This window comes from Trachypithecus francoisi, unplaced genomic scaffold (assembly GCF_009764315.1).
Source record: "Trachypithecus francoisi isolate TF-2019V2 unplaced genomic scaffold, Tfra_2.0 Lachesis_group20, whole genome shotgun sequence".
NCBI lineage: Eukaryota > Metazoa > Chordata > Mammalia > Primates > Cercopithecidae > Trachypithecus > Trachypithecus francoisi.
The window spans coordinates 70,349,445-70,361,535 of NW_022681466.1; the positions used below are offsets into that span (position 1 = coordinate 70,349,445).

Genomic DNA, 12,091 nt, shown 5'->3' on the forward strand with positions numbered 1-12,091 from the left:
GAAGGAAGGGGCACATGTGGAGGTGGGCCTGGGGTCTGCAGCCGGCCAACCTCAGGGGAGGCAGGGCCCAGGGAGGTTACTCGATGGCCAGTGTGGGGCACCTGGGCAGGCCGGATGCTGGGCACAGCGGCTCTGCTCTGGCGCCGCAGCCCGGCCGCCCGCCTGCCCGCCTGCTGCCGCCTGTCGCTGGCATGTGCCCCATGCCACACGCTGCGTCTCTCTGTCTCTCATCACACGCTGCCAGACTCTGCCTCTCACAACAGCCCTGTGGCAACCCTGGCTTTGGCCTTGCCACGGCCCATTCCTTTCCAGGAACTGTGGGGCTGTGGAAAGATCGCTGAAGCTGGCACCCTGGGGCTGCATCCAGTCATCTCTGGGGCAGACTCAGTAGAACCCCAGACATGTCTCCTCGTCTCTGGGCCTCAGTTTACCCATCTGTAATATGACTAGATCGATGGTCTTTCAAAGGTTTTTTTGTTTTTTTGTTTTTGTTTTTGAGACAGAGTCTCGCTGCGTCACCCATGCTGGAGTGCAGTGGCGCGATCTTCGCTCACTGCAACTTCCGCCTCCCGGGTTCAAGTGATTCTCCTGCCTCAGCCTACTAAGTAGCTGGGATTACAGGCACGCGCCACCACAACTGGCTAATTTTTGTATTTTTAGTAGAGACAAGGTTTCACCATGTTGGCCAGGCTGTTCTCAAACTCCTGACCTCAGGTGATCCTCCCAACTTAGCCTCCCAAAGCGCTAGGGTTACAGATGTGAGCCACCACGCCCGGCCTTCAAATGTTTTTCAATAGCAGGAGTTTTTTCAAATGGTACCTAATTTCAGAGCCCAGGACGGGGGCCATGATCAGAGCCAGAGCCAGGGGGAAGGGCTTCCTCCTTTGGCCTCAGTGCCACCCAGGCCGCCCCTCCAGCTTAGAGGCTCTGGAATCCCCTGTGATCCCTCCTTGCAGGACATAGGAAACCACTGGGTGTGCTGAGCGTTGTGTGTTAACGAGGAGACTGTCCACTGTCCACAGGGCAAGGGGTTTGAGTCCTGTCACCTGCGGCTGGTGGGATGTTTCATCCCCTCCTTTCAGACCCCTGCGGCCACTCGGCTGTCTCCGCCCAGATCGAGGAAGGGATTGTCCACACTTGGAGTCTCCTTATTCTCACCTCTCACCCCTCAAGGCAAACCCTGCTTTTTCCCCAGCATCCACAGTCACTGCTCTGGCTTGACGCTAAACCCGACAGACCTTTTCCTTATCTCCTTGACCTTCCGGGGCATTGGCCCTGTTGGCCGTCCTGTTTCCCTGGCTTCCCTGATGGCAGCCTCCGTGGTTCCACGGCTGCCCCTCTCGGCCGTCTTGGCCAGCTTCCCTCCTCTTGCCACTTCTCAAATGTGGCACCTCCCTGGGCAGCGCCATGCTTGGCTCCTGGGGCGTTCAGCACGGCCGTGGCTGCAGTGGCCGGCCATTGGCTGACTCCCCTGATATCCCATCTCCAGCCTCTGATGTCCAGAGCCACCTGCCCACCAGTGTCCTCACTGGTGGTCTCACAGGCCTCTCAAACCCAGCGTGTCTGAAATTGCCTCTTCCTCATTTTCCCCATCATGGCATCTGGCACCATTGCTCTCCAGCCACCGCCAGCTCAAGAGCTGACCCCTGACCTCCCCGCACCCTCCGTCCCTCGCAAAGCCTTACCCTTCTCCCATGGCACCCTTCCCACCTCCTCCACCACTGCCTGCTCTGCCTCCACCCAAGCCCAGGCCACCATCATCTCCTGACGCTCCCAGCAGCCTCCTATCTTGCCTTTGCTGAAACCAGGTCTTACATAGTGGCCGAATTCCACAGTGCCCTGTGCTCTTGTCTCTCTCGTCTTAGAACCCCTCAGCGATTCCCTTTTTCATCAGGGGGATGGCCTGCCACATCCTTCCTCCTGGCCCCACCACAGCTCTGACCTTCTTTCTCCCCACTGCTTTGAACTCTGAGCTCCAGGTCTACTGAACTTCTTTGGATTCAACTGAATGATGTTCTTTGTTTTTTGTTTTTGTTTTGTTTTTTTTTTTTCCTTTAAGATGGAGTCTTGCTCTGTCGCCCAGGCTGGAGTGCAATGGCGTGATCTTGGCTCACTGCAACCTCCGTCTCCCAGGTTCAAGCAATCTCCTGTCTCAGCCTCCCAAGTAGCTGGGATTACAGGTGCACACCACCACACCTGGCTAATTTTACCATGTTGGCCAGGCTGGTTTCGAACTCCTGATCTCAGGTGATCCGCCTGCCTCAGCCTCCCAAAGCATTAGGATTACAGGTGTGAGCCACTGCGCCCAGCCTGAGTCATGTTCTTTTGTCTCGAAAGATCTGCACAAGCAGCTCATTCTGCCTAGAACACTCTGTGGCTGCTTCCCCTGCACTCCCATCCTCAGCTCTCAACTTACACACATCTTCTGGGGAAAGTCCCTTCATGCCTTGAATGGGGAGAATGGCGGGTCCTGAGAGCTCTGTAGGGCCCTGTCATGGTACTCAGCCTGCCTTGTTGCGATGGTAATACTTTTACATGATCTGCCTTCCCCGCCAGATGGTGGTGAGTTCCAAGAAGAGACTGGAACTTCTCCATCCTGTGCCCCTCCAGATCCCTCATGCTGCTCTCTGTTCTTCAGGGTTGGCCTGTCCAAGTTCAACAGTGGGCTTCCACACCCTCCCACTTCCAGCTGGGTCTGCCAAGGGTGAGTCCCCATGGGCACTGGGTGTCCCTCTGCAAAAGGCCGCCCAAAGGTTTTCCCAGAAGCACAGCCTGAGTTTCAAAAATTCAAGCAAGTAGTTTATTTGGGAAATGATCCAAGGAAATGCCAGGAAGCGAGTGGGAGGGCCAATCAGGGACTCATTGGGTCAAGTAGTTACCACTGTGGGCACCAGAGCTTAACCCTGCTGCACAATTTTGGGATGCAGTCTAGAACCCGCACTTCAAAGTTATCAAACCTCAAGGGTGAGGGAGCTGGGGTATTTATGTTCCAGGGTGAGGGAGCTGGGGTATTTATATTCCAGGGTGAGGAAACTGGGGTATTTATATTCCAGGGTGAGGGAGCTGGGGTATTATGTTCCAGGGTGAGGGAGCTGGGGTATTTATATTCCAGGGTGAGGGAACTGGGGTATTTATGTTTCAGGGTGAGGGAGCTGGGGTATTTATATTCCAGGGTGAGGGAACTGGGCTATTTATGTTTCAGGGTGAGGGAGCTGGGATATTTATATTCCAGGGTGAGGGAGCTGGGGTATTATGTTCCAGTGCCCACCGGTCACTGGCTGAGTCTTGTTCCTGTAGTGGTATTCATTCCCAGCACATTTGGCCTGCTCTGTAGGTGAGCAAAGCCAGCTCTGCTGCTAGAGAAAGCCCTGAGGCAAAGAAATGCAAGTCCTGGCGGCTGAAAGTCAGGCTGCTGTGCTGAAATGGTCAAAGTCAGGGCTGTGGGCAGGCCCTCGCAGTATCTGCTACACAGCCCCTGCCACTAGCTCTCCTGGCAGCTCTTTCTACCTCTGAGTTCAGTAAGAGCTCCCCCTCACTCAGCCCTGGGGGTCTGTATGTGTTGGGGGTGGTTTTGACTTTATCTCTTAGGCCTTCCCTATTCCCCGCACTTCTGTCTTCTTTATTCATCAAATCACTCAATCTGAAAATGCTCTTTCCTATCAGGACCCCACTAAAACAGCATCCTGCACAAAATAGAACATAGCAGGCCAGGCGTGGAGGCTCACCCCTATAATCCCAGCACTTTGGGAGGCCGAGGAGGACAGATCACTTGAGGTCACAAGTTCAAGACCATCCTGGCCAACATGATGGAATCCTGTCTGTACTGAAAATACAAAATTTAGCCGGGCATGGCGGCAGGTGCCTGTAATTCCAGCTACTTGGGCAGCTGAGGCAGGAGAACTGCTTGAACCCAGGGGGTAGAGGTTGCAGTGAGCCGAGATCGCACCACTTCACTCCAGCCTCAGTGACAGAGCGAGACTCCATCTCGAAAAAAAAAAAAAAACAAAAGAACATAGCACATAGCGACATCAGGTTAAAAAGTGTTGGATCACTAAACATGAGTTGATTGGATAATAAGTGTTGATTGAATGATTGTACACATAGATTGGACCACAAGAAACTTAGTACCCAAACCTAATATTTAAATTATTCTGTAACCATAAGAAAAATTAAATCATAATCTAGGGCTTTAAAAAAAAAGAGAGAGAGGGAGAAAAAGAGAAAGAAAAAATAGAAACAGTACCAGGAACCAGGAGGAAATGGGGAATTTTTAGTGAGGAGGATGTAGAAAAGAGTCTTACCACGCAATTTTCGCTGTGCAACGCCTCATTAAAAGCAGAAAACGCAGGTCTCATTAGCTCCAAGTTACAGATGAGGATACTGAGGCTCCGGCGGGGGCTAAGTAGCTGGGGCAGGGCCCTAGGGCTGCTGCCACCTCACCGCAGCCCAGCTGTGTTCCTCGTGGCCCCAGGAAGCCAGCAGGCGTGGAAAGACTGGTCTTCTGGACCACAGAGGATGCCCAGCAGAGCAGGCGCTGTGTTGGGAAAAGAAATAACCTCTCGTTTGGAAAAGTTTAGGGTTGTACTTGGCAGATTTGTTTGGAACAAAATTTGCACTATCGATTCTGTGGCAAATGGAAACCTCTGGTGGACGCTCTCTGGGCTTCAGCGATCTGAAATGTTTAAATGAGGCCGGACCAAACACGACGAGATAAAATGGCCAGAGGAAGCTGAGCTCAGGTGGTGCCTAGGGTGAGAAGGCTCTGCCTCTTTTGTCTTCGCTCCCATCTGTGAAATTGACTTGTTACTTTGAACTGCTTCCTCTCCTCCAGCGGAGGGCTCCAGGGGTGTTGCTCAGGCCTGCGGTTGTAAAAAGAATCTCCCCCAGCGAGCAAGGGATGAGGGAAAGAGGCCTGGCAACTTCTTGGGCCATGCTCAAGAGAATGCACCAGCCAAAGGGGACATTTTACCACTCACACGTGACTCGCGGGGCGGCAGTTAGCCCCGGGCTGCCTTGAGATTGTGATGGTGATCATCTTACCGTAATTGGCCCACTGCCCCTGATGGACTGGTATTTCTGCTTTCATGGCCAATTCTGATTGCAGAGATTCATGGGAGCCCATTGGAAATGGGGGATTATTACAAGGAGATGAGTGACCTGGACTCCCAAAGCCTCCAGGCTAAGAAGTAGCTCCAGGATGTACAGCCCTCCATGTCCCTCTCCTGGCCTCTCTGCTCTGGCCTTTCCCTGCACCCCACCAGCTCCTCCTCTTGCCCCACATCCAAAGCCAAGGACCCACCCACCCCTTGCTCTCCAACACCGCCTTTCCCCTTCCCCTCCCACAGCTCAGTGCCTCGGATCCCTGGCTTTCCCAGCTTTATTTCCCAGAAGGAAAAGCCCAGTGGAGCCAGCCATGTCATGACTCCTGTTGGACCGTGTTACAGACCATGATCACCAACCAATTCTCTTTTTTTTTTTTTGAGACGGAGTCACGCTCTGTCACCCAGGCTAGAGTGCAGTGGCGCGATCTCGGCTCACTGCAACCTCTGCTGCCTGGGTTCAAGCGATTCTTCTGCCTTCGCCTCCCGAGTAGCTGGAATTAGAGGCACCTGCCGCCATGCCCGGCTAATTTTTGTGTTTTTAGTAGAGACGGGGTTTCACCATCTTAGCCAGGCTGGTCATGAACTCTTGACCTTGTGATCCACCTGCCTCGGCCTCCCAAAGTGCTGGGATTACAGGTGTGAGCCGCTGCGCCCGGCCTGACCACTGACCAGTTCTGTATCCATGGATGAGCGGACACCTTTTATCTTCTCAGCCAGGAGGGATATAGAAGGCTCTCTCCATGTGACAAACGTTATTTAACAATAATTGACTGCCTGCCTTCTGCTGGCACTGAGGATGAAGCGATGAATACAGTCCAAGGCACCGAGCATGGTGGCTCACACCTGTGATCCAAACACTTAGGGAGGCCGAGGTGGGAGGATCACTCGAACCCGCGATTTCAAGACCGGCCTGGGAAATATAGTGAGACCTCATCTCCACAAAGTTTTCTTCTTCTTTTTTTTTTTTTTTTAATTAGCCAGGCATGGTTGTGTGTGCCTATAGTCCCAGCTGTTTGGGAGACTGAGGGGAGAGCATTGCTTGAGTCCAGGAGAAGGAGGCTGCAGTGAACTGTGATCACACCATTGCACTCCAGCCTGGGTAGCAGAGCAAGACCCCATCTCTAAATAAATAAATAAATGAATAGGCCGGGCGCGGTGGCTCAAGCCTGTAATCCCAGCACTTTGGGAGGCCGAGGCGGGCAGATCACGAGGTCAGGAGATCGAGACCATCCTGGCTAACACGGTGAAACCCCGTCTCTACTAAAAATACAAAAAAATTAGCCAGGTGTGGTGGTGGGCGCCTGTAGTCCCAGCTACTCGGGAGGCTGAGGCAGGAGAATGGCGTGAACCCGGGAGGGGGAGCTTGCAGTGAGCCGAGATTGCGCCACTCACTCCAGCCTGGGCGACAGAGCGAGACTTCGCCTCAAAATAAATAAATAAATAAATAAATTCCAAGTTTCCTGTTTTTATGGAGCTGACATTCTAGTTGGGGTGGAGAAATAGACAATAAACAACTAGACAGAGAGAGAGAGAGAGAGAGAGAGAGAGAGAGAGAGAGAGAGAGAGAGAGGCCGAGTCTTGCTCTGTTGCCCAGGCTGGAGTGCAGTGGCAAGATCTTGGCTCACTGAAACCTCCGCCTCCTGGGTTCAAGCGATTCTCATGCCTCAGCCTCCCGAGTAGCTGGGATTACAGATGCCTGCCATCGTGCCTGGCTAGTTTTTTTTGTTGTTGTTGATTTTTTGGAGAGATGGGGTAACACCATGTAGGCCCAGCTGGTCTCGAACTCCTGACCTCAAGTGATCCACCCACATCGGCCTCCCAAAGTGCTGGGATTATAGGTGTGAGCCACCGTGCCCAGCTAAACAACTATATTCTATCAGGTGGGGTAAGTGCTTTGAAGAAAATTGATAGTTGTAGAACAGAGGGTGACCAGAGAGCAGTTATTTTAGGGAGATTGGCAGGAAGTCTTTCTGATAGATGGACATTGAAACAGACGCCTATGCAGAGTGAGGGAGTGAGGGAGGGCACTGCAGACATTAGAGCTGCTTCTCCCTGCGGAGGGCTCTCCTGGCAGAAGGAACAATAGCAGGTGCAAAGGCCCTGCGTCAGGGTGTTCTTGCTACAGTACCTGGCTGTCTCTGTGGCTGGGGCTGTGGGCAGGGCCGGCATTCTGTGTTGCGGCCTTGTGGAGTGGTTCGAGATTCCTTTGGAGAGTACCAGAACCAGAACTTGCGGTCAGTCCCAAGTCCATCAGCCACTTGGCCGGGGGTTCAGGGACCAAAGCAACAGCTATGGCGGCGGGCAGGAGGAGGAGTAGCTGAGCTGGGGATCCCCCGTTACATCAGGGGCAGATGCTTCTCTTTCTCGGCTGTTTATGTGGCCCAGGCTGCAGTTTGAGTAAAAGGTCAGAGATTGATTCTCGTGAATCCTGCCTTTTCCTTTTTTTTTTTTTTTTTTGAGACGGAGTCTCCCTCTGTTGCCCAGGCTGGAGTGCAGTGGCCCGGATCTCAGCTCACTGCAAGCTCCGCCTCCCGGATTTACGCCATTCTCCTGCCTCCGCCTCCCGTATAGCTGGGACTACAGGCGCCCGCCACCTCGCCCGGCTAGTTTTGTATTTTTTAGTAGAGACGGGGTTTCACCGTGTTAGCCAGGATGGTCTCGATCTCCTGACCTCGTGATCCGCCCGTCTCGGCCTCCCAAAGTGCTGGGATGACAGGCTTGAGCCACCGCGCCCGGCCCCTTTTTCTGTTTTTTGAGACGGAGTCTTGCTCTGTCGCCCAGGCTGGAGTGCAGTGGTGTGATCTCGGCTCACTGCAACCTCTGCTTCCCAGATTCAAGCGGTTCTCCTGCCTCAGCCTCCTGAGTAGCTGGGAATATAGGCGTGCACCACCATACCTGGCTAATTTTTTTTTTTTTTCCGAGATGGAGTCTTGCTCTGTCGCCCAGGCTGGAGTGCAGTGGTGTGATCTCGGCTCACTGCAGCCTCTGCCTCCTGGGTTCAAGCCATTCTCCTGCCTCACTCAGCCTCTCCAGTAGCTGAGATTACAGGCACATGCCACCACGCCCAACTAATTTTTGTATTTTTAGTAGAGATGAGATTCACCATGTTGGCCAGGATGGTCTCAAACTCTTGACCTCGTGATCCGCCCACCTCAGGCTCCCAAAATGTTGGGATCACAGACGTGAGCTACCACACTCGGCCAACGTTTGTACTTTTAGTAGAGACAGGATTTCCCCGTGTGGACCAGGCTGGTCTTGAACTCCTGACCTCAGGTGATCCACCTGCCTCCCAAAGTGCTGGGATTACAGGCGTGAGCCACTGCGCCTGGTGAACCCTGCCCTTTTACTCCACAGCATACAACATAGAACTTAGTTCTGTGTACAGCCTTGTCTTTTTCAGTCACTGTCTCATTGGTACATCACCCTTTTCTCCCCATCTACACCATCGGTTCCAGCCAGACTAGAACCCCTGGGCCCTGCAATCATTTCCTGAATGAACTCGCACTGTGCTCCAGGCAGGGTGGGAGCGAGTAAACCCTGGGCTGAGGCTCAGTCTGCAGGCCCAGGAAATTTACAACCTGCTGGGAGAGAGAAGCCACATGTCGGATAAGTGAAAGGATGGTGTAGGTAATAAGGAAGGCACTTTCAAGCCAGGGGGAAGGCGGCTGGAGGAGAGGTACCTGCCCACCAGGTGCACCTGGGAGGCTTTGTGAGAGAAAGAGGGGCTTGACGGGAAGGTTGGAAAGGCTGGAGAGCAATACGGCAACCAGTGCTTAGGCCACAGTCATTGTTCGTGCCACGGAGCGGTGGCGGATCAGTTAGTGGTAGGGCAGATAGGTGGGAGCCCAACTGTTGCAAAGCCTCAAGAACCAGGGAGGAGGAGGGTTGGTTGACTCAACAGCCACAGAATTTTTTTGAACTTCCCAAATGCATACCCAGGGAGCAAACACTGGAAACCTACAGATTGGCAAAAAGAAGAAAATCACTACAACCCCACAGCCCAAAGAGCAAAGTGTGGGAAAACTCCTCCCTCCCAGGCGTTCGTGCATTTCATAATCCGGCTACGCTTCCTTCCTACATTCATGCAGATGCACCCGTCTTGTTTAATTAACAGTATTTCTTTTTTTTTTTTTTTTTTTTTTTTTTTTTTTGAGACGGAGTCTCGCTCTGTCGCCCAGGCTGGAGTGCAGTGGCCGGATCTCAGCTCACTGCAAGCTCCGCCTCCCGGGTTTACGCCATTCTCCTGCCTCAGCCTCCCGTATAGCTGGGACTACAGGCGCCCGCCACCTCGCCCGGCTAGTTTTTGTATTTTTAGTAGAGACGGGGTTTCACCGTGTTAGCCAGGATGGTCTCGATCTCCTGACCTCGTGATCCGCCCGTCTCGGCCTCCCAAAGTGCTGGGATTACAGGCTTGAGCCACCGCGCCCGGCCAACAGTATTTCTTAAACACCTTTCTATGTTGGTAATTCCTTTTTTTCAATGTGTCAAATTTTTATTTTATGTTTTATTATGTTTGTAATTCTAAGCTTTTTTTTTTTTTTTTAGACAAGGTCTTCATCTGTCCTCTGGGCTGGAGTGCAGTGGTGAGATTGTGTTTCGCTTCAGCCTGTAAGTCCTGGGCTCAAGCAATCCTCCCACCTCAGCCTCCCGAGTAGCTGAGACTACAGGTGTGCACACGATTCCCAGATAACTTTGTTTGTTTGTTTTAATGGAGTTTGCCCAGGCTGGTCTCAAACTCCTGACCTCAGGTGATCCTCCCACCTCAGCCTCCCAAAGTGCTGGGATTACAGGCATGAGCCACCAAGCCTGGCCCAAGCCTCAGCTTTTTGTTGTTGGTGTTGTTTGTTTTTTTGGTTTTGTTTTGAGACGGAGTCTTACTCTGTCACCCAGGCTGGAGTACAGTGGTGCGATCTCGGCTCACTGCAAGCTCCACCTCCCGGGGTCAAGCGATTCTCCTGCCTCAGCCTCCCCAGTAGCTGGGATTACAGGTGCGTGCCACCATGCCCGACTAATTCTTTTGTATTTTTAGTAGAGATGGAATTTCACCATGCTGGCCAGGCTGGTTTCAGACTCCTGACCTCATGGTCTGACTGCCTTGGCCTCCCAAAGTGCTGGGATTACAGGCGTGAGCCACTGTGCCCAGCCAAGCCTCAGTTTTAATGACTGCACAATGCTCCATTATGGAATCTGCTAGCACCCTCAGATTGGCAAGACCACTGTTAGAGACCGTGCCACAGCCAGCATCTGGCATCCTGGCCTACCCACTTTGTGAGTTTCTGAGCAGAGGCAGGGGAGCAGTATGAGAGGCCAAGGCCTTCACAGGGAGCTGGCCGGGTGGAGGCCAGAGCAAGAGGTCGGTGACATCCATTGGCACCACCCCAAGCAGCCAGACGGGACTTGAATTACTATCATCCAATTATTTGGAGAGGAGGAGTGTGTGTGTGTGTGCGTGTGTGTGTGTGTGTGTGTGTGTGTGTGTGTTAGGGCTGTGAACATGGCCTAGGTCTCCAGTGAAGCTGACTGTGGGTGATCCAGAAGAGGAAAGTATGCAGAGGCATTCGTTTTCTTTGGGATCCGGGTGGCTTGTGGTATCAGAAAACTGTGGCTGGAGTATGAGGAGGGGCATACCCCTTGCTTCTGATTTGGGTCAGGGGATTTGTGTGATTCTGACATATTTGTAGATTTCAACTGTGGCACTAGAAGGGACCTCATAGCTGGAAGATTGAAGCTCAGAGAGCTGCAGTGCTTTGCCCAACATCATCCGGCACTGGAAATGGTCAGCCAATGTGTTCCATAGAGCATGGCGGGTAACACACCCTTCATCTTTGCAGGGCCCCATCGCCAACCTCTTCCTGTACCTCTACCCAGCTGAGCACGCATTAAAAAAAAGAAAAGGCGGCCGGGCGCGGTGGCTCAAGCCTGTAATCCCAGCACTTTGGGAGGCCGAGGCGGGCGGATCACAAGGTCAGGAGATCGAGACCATCCTGGCTAACACGGTGAAACCCTGTCTCTACTAAAAATACAAAAAACTAGCTGGGCGAGGTGGCGGGCGCCTGTAGTCCCAGCTACTTGGGAGGCTGAGGCAGGAGAATGGCGTGAACCCGGGAGGCGGAGTTTGCAGTGAGCTGAGATCTGGCCAGTGCACTCCAGCTTGGGTGACAGAGCGAGACTCCGTCTCAAAAAAAAAAAAAAAAAGAAAAAAGAAAAGGCTGGGCACAGTGGCTCATGCCTATAATCTCCGGACTTTGGAAGGCTGAGGCAGGAGGATTGTTTGAGGCCAGGAGTTCAAGACCAGTCAACATGGCCAAACCCAGTCTCTACTAAAAAATAATGCAAAAGGCCGGGCGCGGTGGCTCAAGCCTGTAATCCCAGCACTTTGGGAGGCCGAGACGGGTGGATCACGAGGTCAGGAGATCGAGACCATCCTGGCTAACACGGTGAAACCCCGTCTCTACTAAAAATACAAAAACTAGCTGGGCGAGGTGGCGGGCGCCTGTAGTCCCAGCTACTCGGGAGGCTGAGGCAGGAGAATGGCGTAAACCCGGGAGGCGGAGCTTGCAGTGAGCTGAGATCCGACCACTGCACTCCAGTCCGGGAGACAGAGCGAGACTCCGCCTCAAAAAAAAAAAAAAAAAAAAAAAATAATGCAAAAATTAGCCAGGCATTGTGGCGCGCACCTGTAATCCCAGCTACTTGGGAGGCCGAGGGACGAGAATCACTTGAACCTGGGAGGCGGAAGTTGCAGTGAGCTGAGATCGTGCCACTGCACCCCAGCCTGGGCAACAGAGCGAGAGATTGTCTCAAAACAAAACAAAACAAAACAAACTTGGCCAGGTGTGGTGGCTCATGCCTATAATCCCAGCACTTTGGGAGGCTGAGGCGGGAGAGTCACTTGAGCCTGGGAGGTCAAGGCTGCAGTGAACCATGATTGCACCACTGTACCCCAGCCTGGGTGACTGAACAAAACCCTGTCTCAAAAATCCAGCTGG

At 53.0% G+C, this 12,091-nt stretch overlaps 1 protein-coding gene across 1 annotated transcript in view; it reads left to right on the top strand.

Annotated features, from left to right (window-relative positions):
• RTN4RL1 (reticulon 4 receptor like 1) overlaps positions 1 to 12,091 on the top strand; it is a 92,373-nt gene that overhangs the window by 8,416 nt on the left and 71,866 nt on the right. The gene's annotated exons all lie outside the window — the stretch shown is intronic.